A 6,107-nucleotide genomic window follows, 5' to 3' on the forward strand; every position below is an offset into this window, starting at 1 on the left:
CGATCAATGCAAAGAAATAGAGGAAAACAATAGAATGGGAAAGACTAGAGATTTCTTCAAGAAAATTAAAGATACCACAGGAACGTTACATGCAAAGATGGGCTTGATAAAGGACAGAAATGGTATGGACCTAACAGAAGCAGAAGATATTAAGAAAAGGTGGCAAGAATACACAGAAGAACTGCACAAAAAAGAGCTTCACGATCCAGATAATCATGATGGTGTGATCACTAACCTAGAGCCAGACATCCTGGAATGTGAAGTCAAGTGGGCTTTAGAAAGCATCATTACGAACAAAGCTAGTGCAGGTGATGGAATTCCAGTTGAGCTATTTCAAATCCTGAAAGATGATGCTGTGAAAGTGCTGCACTCAATATGCCAGCAAATTGGAAAACTCAGCAGTGGCCACAGGACTGGAAAAGGTCAGTTTTCATTCCAGTCCCAAAGAAAGGCAATGCCAAATGTTCAAAGTACCACACAATGGCACTCATCTCGCATGCTAGTAAAGTAATGCTCAAAATTCTCCAAGCCAGGCTTCAGCAATACGTGAACCGTGAACTTCCCAATGTTCAAGCTGGTTTTAGAAAAGACAGAGGAACCAGAGATCAAATTGCCAACATCCGCTGGATCATCGAAAAAGCAAGAGAGTTCCAGAAAAACATCTATTTCTGCTTGATTGACTATGCCAAAGCCTTTGACTGTGTGGATCACAATAAACTGTGGAAAATTCTTCAAGAGATGGGAATACCAGACCACCTGACCTGCCTCTTGAGAAATCTATATGCAGGCCAGGAAGCAACAGTTAGAACTGGACATGGAACAACAGACTGGTTCCAAATAGGAAAAGGAGTACGTCAAGGCTGTATATTGTCACCCTGCTTATTTAACTTCTATGCAGAGTACATCATGAGAAACGCTGGGCTGGAGGAAGCACAAGCTGGAATCAACATTGCAGGGAGAAATATCAATAACCTCAGATATGCAGAGGACACCACCCTTATGGCAAAAAATGAAGAGGAACTAAAACGCCTCTTGATGAAAGTGAAAGAGGAGAGTGAAAAAGTTGGCTTAAAGCTCAACATTCAGAAAACGAAGATCATGGCATCTGGTCCCATCACTTCATGGCAGATAGATGAGGAAACAATGGAAACAGTGTCAGACTTTATTTTGGGGGGCTCCAAAATCACTGCAGATGGTGACTGTAGCCATGAAATTAAAAGACACTTACTCCTTGGAAGGAAAGTTATGACCAACCTAGATACTATATTGAAAAGCGGAGATATTACCTTGCCAACAAAAGTCCATCTATTCAAGGCTATTGTTTTTCCAGTGGTCATGTATGGATGTGAGAGTTGGACTGTGAAGAAAGCTGAGCGCCAAAGAATTGATGCTTTTGAACTGTGGTGTTGGAGAAGACTCTTGAGAGTCCCTTGGACTGCAAGGATATCCAACCAGTCCTTTCTAAAGGAGATCAGTCCTGGGTGATCATTGGAAGGACTGATGCTAAAGCTGAAACTCCAATACTTTGGACACCTCATGTGAAGAGTTGACTCATTGAAAAGACCCTGATGCTGGGAGGGATTGGGGGCAGGAGGAGAAGGGGACAACAGAGGATGAGATGGCAGGATGGCATCACCGACTCGATGGACGTGAGTTTGAGTGAACTCCGGGAGTTGGTGATGGACAGGGAAGCCTGGTGTGCTGCAAAACATGGGGTCGCAAAGAGTCGGACACAACTGAGCGACTGAACTGAACTGATGCTTGCTTTGCTTGCTTTTGCTTCCCCCACTCAGGCTGACTTGATTGATCACACTTATCGGGCTTGTATACCTAACCCCCCTTTTTTATCGTAGGTTATAGTTCGCCGCAGGCTTCCCTGGTGGCTCAGAGGATAAAGCGTCTGCCTGCAATGCAGGAGACCCAGGTTCGATCCCTGGGTTGGGAAGATCCCCTGGGGAAGGAAATGGCAACCCACTCCAGTATTCTTGCCTGGAGAATCCCATGGACAGAGGAGCCTGAGCAGGCGACAGTCCATGGGGTCACAAAGAGTCGGACACGACTGAATGACTTCACTTCACTTCATAGAATGGACAGATATAGGACCAATCGTATCCACTAATGGCTCAACACATATACCCCCTCCTTGGAGCTTGGAGGGGCCCTCTCATTCTGAGAAAAAAGGAAGACTAATTAACATTTCTCTAGGCTGTGAAATCCTTCCCTTATGCATGGGCCAAACAAAATTATATATTAATGTTAATCAACAAACATTGGCTTTTGTCCTGCCTCCAAAAAGGAACTTCCACATGCTGCTTGGATTATTTATTGCCCTTTCTTTGTCCATGAACCATATTTATACTATTGAAACTTTAGGGAAAGAATTAAAGAAAGAACAAAGAATGTTCTTTACAAAGGGTTTACAAATATGCAAAGGGTTTACTAATACGAACTTTAAATATATTCCTGTTCATTGGGACAAATGTCAGACCAAGTCAGGAAAATTAATGTTTGTGGCTAATCATACAATTGTCAATTGGGGACCCCATGGTATAAGGTTATCTAACTGCTCAGATGATATTAACAGCACTGTATGTGATTGTATTACTCAAGTAGCATTGAAGGTTACTAATACTACAATGGAACATTACCATGACAGAGGACTCTTGAGTGACTTGACAGTAGAATGGCCCCTCCTCGTCCTCGAATCGTCCTTGATAAACAGATTGGGCCTAAACTATGAGACATCTGGAAACTGCTGCAAGCACCGAGGAACTTGGGACTTGGATTGGACATTTCACAGGGACCAATCGTAGTCATAGGAACTCTTTCTTTCATTATAATCAATCATATTTTATACAAGCCTACGTCCCACTTCCTTTTGTTATAGCTATAGGAAATTTACAATTCAATAAGACTTTATGTTCTGTAACTTGCATAAACTGTAAATTATATACTTGTCTTAACTTCTTTATTTCCTTGAGAAATGACTCCCTTTTGATTCTTCGATCTTGACATAATCTGTGGTTACCAATAAATCTCCACTGGCCCTGGGAAGAAGGTCCCATGGCTGGACTTGCTTCCTGGTTACTTACTAAATTGCTCCAACGCTCTAAATGATTCAATGGATGGCTGATTTTTGGCATTTTGAGATTAATAGCTATTTGCACCAATGCTGCTGTCACTGGTATTGCTTTACAAACCTCAATTCAAACACATAATTTTATTCAAAATTGGACTAAAGATGCCCATACTATATGGGCCACTCAGGCTCAGATAGATGAGGATATTCAAGAGGAAATACAGGAACTAAAACATCCATCAAATGGGTTGGAGATCAATTAACAGATGTACAAAAACAGGTGATGCTAAAATGTGATTGGAATTCTACTCAATTTTGTGTTACTCCTGTTTATTTCAATAATAGTGCCTACAACTGGGAACAAATCAAATTTCATTTACAAAACATACATGATAATGCCTCTCTGAATGTGCAATTATTACAAAAAGAAATTTGAAACCTTTTCTAAAAGTCTGTCCTCTTCCACTAATTTGAAAACTTTAGTTGAACAACTAGCTGATCAATTATCTGGGCTAGACCCACGTGGATGGTTTCAGAACATTACTCACAGCATCGGGTCTGGAACTGTAATTTTAGTGATTGTCTTGACAATTATTTTGTCATCTACCATTGCTTTCATGCAAAGATTATTAAAACTAACAAACTCTAATGGTCAGAACTCTTTTTACAAATATTATAAATAAACAAGGAGGAATTGTCAGGGAGTATTTAATGGGAGGATTCCTACCTGCTGTTTCTCACAAGTCCTTTGTTTCTTTTTAAGCGGAACAGCAGGCTGCTCCCAGGAACTGAGGTCATTGTGTGAGACAGACTTGGGTCTCCCTTAGTAAGCATTCTCTTTATAAAACTGCTTAGTCTCGCCCCCCTTTTTGAGATATGGATTATCTCCTGAACTTGTGACCATTATTATCCCTGTTCCCTTGGTAACGGTTACTGTACATTTGGTTTTCTGATCTTTATCATTGTTGAAAGAAATTTCTTGTATTACAGCTTATATATACTCACAGAAAAATCACTGAAGTACCTTTGCTCCATAAGAGCTTGGGTCCTCGTGTCTTTCTTTTTTTCTTTCTCTCTCTCTCTCTCCCTCCCTCCCTCCGACTCTCTCTTTCACTTTCTTATTATCGACTCCGGACCACGACATCCTGGTCCATTAAAGGACCCCAACACTGAGGGAGAAGAGATTTCTGCTTTACCCTCTACTAAAAACTAAAATTAATGGGACCCTATAAACAAGTCAGGCAGCCAACATGATGCTGGTAATTTCAGCAAAAGATGACTGGGTTGAGGAGAGAAGAATCTCAGGGAGAGAGTGCTCGGGTCTGAGTCAGGCAAGCCCTAGCATGAATAGTTTAGTGCTCTTTCTCAGATGAAAGGCCTTCAATTTCATCTCTGTCTCCCTCAATTGCCATCCAGAAGGCTTTGGCCACCTTTTCTGCATGCATCTTTCTTTGCTCATGAGGAAGCGTCGCAGCCTTGTCTTTCATTTCTTTTAACTTTGAAAACAGTCTTTGAAAATTCTCCAAATCTCCACCACCTGTAGTAAGACTGGAAAGTTCTTGAATATCCAGGTCTAATATGGGATCCACAATGCTATCGACCTGCCTGTCTACTGTGTTAGAGGCAGCCCCTCGATGATCCAAGAGGCATTCGGTCCTCTCTGCTGCTGGAACACAGGGCTGCTTTGAGTGGCAGGTCTCTGTGGCAGGTCTCTGCTGACCCAATGCTATGGTTTGCTCCCGTCAATGAGCTGAGATGGTTAAGGCCTCAGTTCCTCTCATTCTTCATCACTACATTGGACCAGACATTGGCATTCGAGGTTTGAACAATTCGCTTTACTCCTGTAGATTCTGGGAAGTCATCATCTTCCTCGGGCAACTCTTCCAGTCTAAGTTCTACCAATTCAAAGCCATGTTTGATACACCACTCTTGAGCTTTCTGTCGGTTTACACCATTTTCAGACACTCTATTGCAAACCAAGATCATCACCTCAGGTAACCATGACTCTGCCAGAGGAAGCCAGGAAGAAACACTATCAAGACCAGATTTTTGTGTGCTGTCAAAGTAAACCACAAATGCTTGGATAGACTCTGCAGTCTCTGCAGTGACGAGAAATTTGTTTGGCACCACACACAGATTGATATCTGCTGAGCAGTATTTATTATCGATGGTCCAGGGATCAAATCTCACAGCATCGTTGGCAGTCACTTCCACAACAGCATCTTCTGTTCCAAGAATATGTTGCACCAGCCGGTCTGCGGAGAAGGTGGAGGAGCAGCTAGTAACAAGCATGCAGGGGATGCCCACAGCCATCACTGTGCCCGTGAACCAGTTCCTTCCCAGAGCCACTCTGATTTTTTTTCTTTTTTCCGATTGGGCAATTTCTATTGTTTTATCTTCAGAGTCACTTATGCTTTCTTCGGTCATATTCCTCCTCCTCTTGAGTCTTTCCAGTGAGTCTTTAAATATCAGTTATTATCATTCTCAGTTTCATCATTTCCATTGTTTTATATTTTCTATACCTTTGGTGAAATTTTCTACTTTTTCATTAGTCTCAAGAGTATTTGTAACTGCTTGATGAAGCATTTTTATAATGGCTACTTTACATCTTCATCAGATAATTCCAACATCTAATTCAGCTCAGTGTGGGCATCTGTTGATTGTCTTCTCATTCAAGGTGTGACCTTCCTGGTTTTTGTTAGGATGTGTGATTATTTTATTATATCCTGAATATTTTAGATATTATGATTAAAAAAAAAAAACTCTGGATCTTATTTAACTCTTCCATTTTAGCAGGCAGTTGCCATGTCTAGGTTTAGCATGCAGGTCCTGGCCTAGTTTTGTGTGCTGTGGTTCCAGTGACAATTTAATTTTCAGAAGACTTGTAGTGTTATTCTGGTCTTTTTACTTTCCCTAGTTATGGTTGCACTTGCATCCAATTTGTTTTGGCAACAACAGTGGAAATTGAAAGAATTTCCTAGTGCCTGCATGATGCTGCTAGATTATGGGTAGGAGATACTGGCATGAA

The 6,107-nt window shown here is 41.4% G+C and overlaps 1 non-coding gene and 1 pseudogene across 1 annotated transcript; one reads left to right on the forward strand and one right to left on the reverse strand.

Moving 5' to 3' along the window:
- The first annotated feature begins 1,873 nt into the window (after window positions 1–1,873).
- On the forward strand, window positions 1,874–1,945 carry TRNAC-GCA (transfer RNA cysteine (anticodon GCA)). The gene has a single exon. It is a non-coding gene; the product is annotated as a tRNA-Cys (tRNA).
- Window positions 1,946–4,422: 2,477 nt separating this feature from the next.
- On the reverse strand, window positions 4,423–5,392 carry LOC138419452 (alpha- and gamma-adaptin-binding protein p34 pseudogene; annotated as a pseudogene).
- Window positions 5,393–6,107: the final 715 nt, after the last annotated feature.

Source organism: Ovis canadensis, chromosome 14 (assembly GCF_042477335.2).
Source record: "Ovis canadensis isolate MfBH-ARS-UI-01 breed Bighorn chromosome 14, ARS-UI_OviCan_v2, whole genome shotgun sequence".
Taxonomy (NCBI): Eukaryota; Metazoa; Chordata; class Mammalia; order Artiodactyla; family Bovidae; genus Ovis; species Ovis canadensis.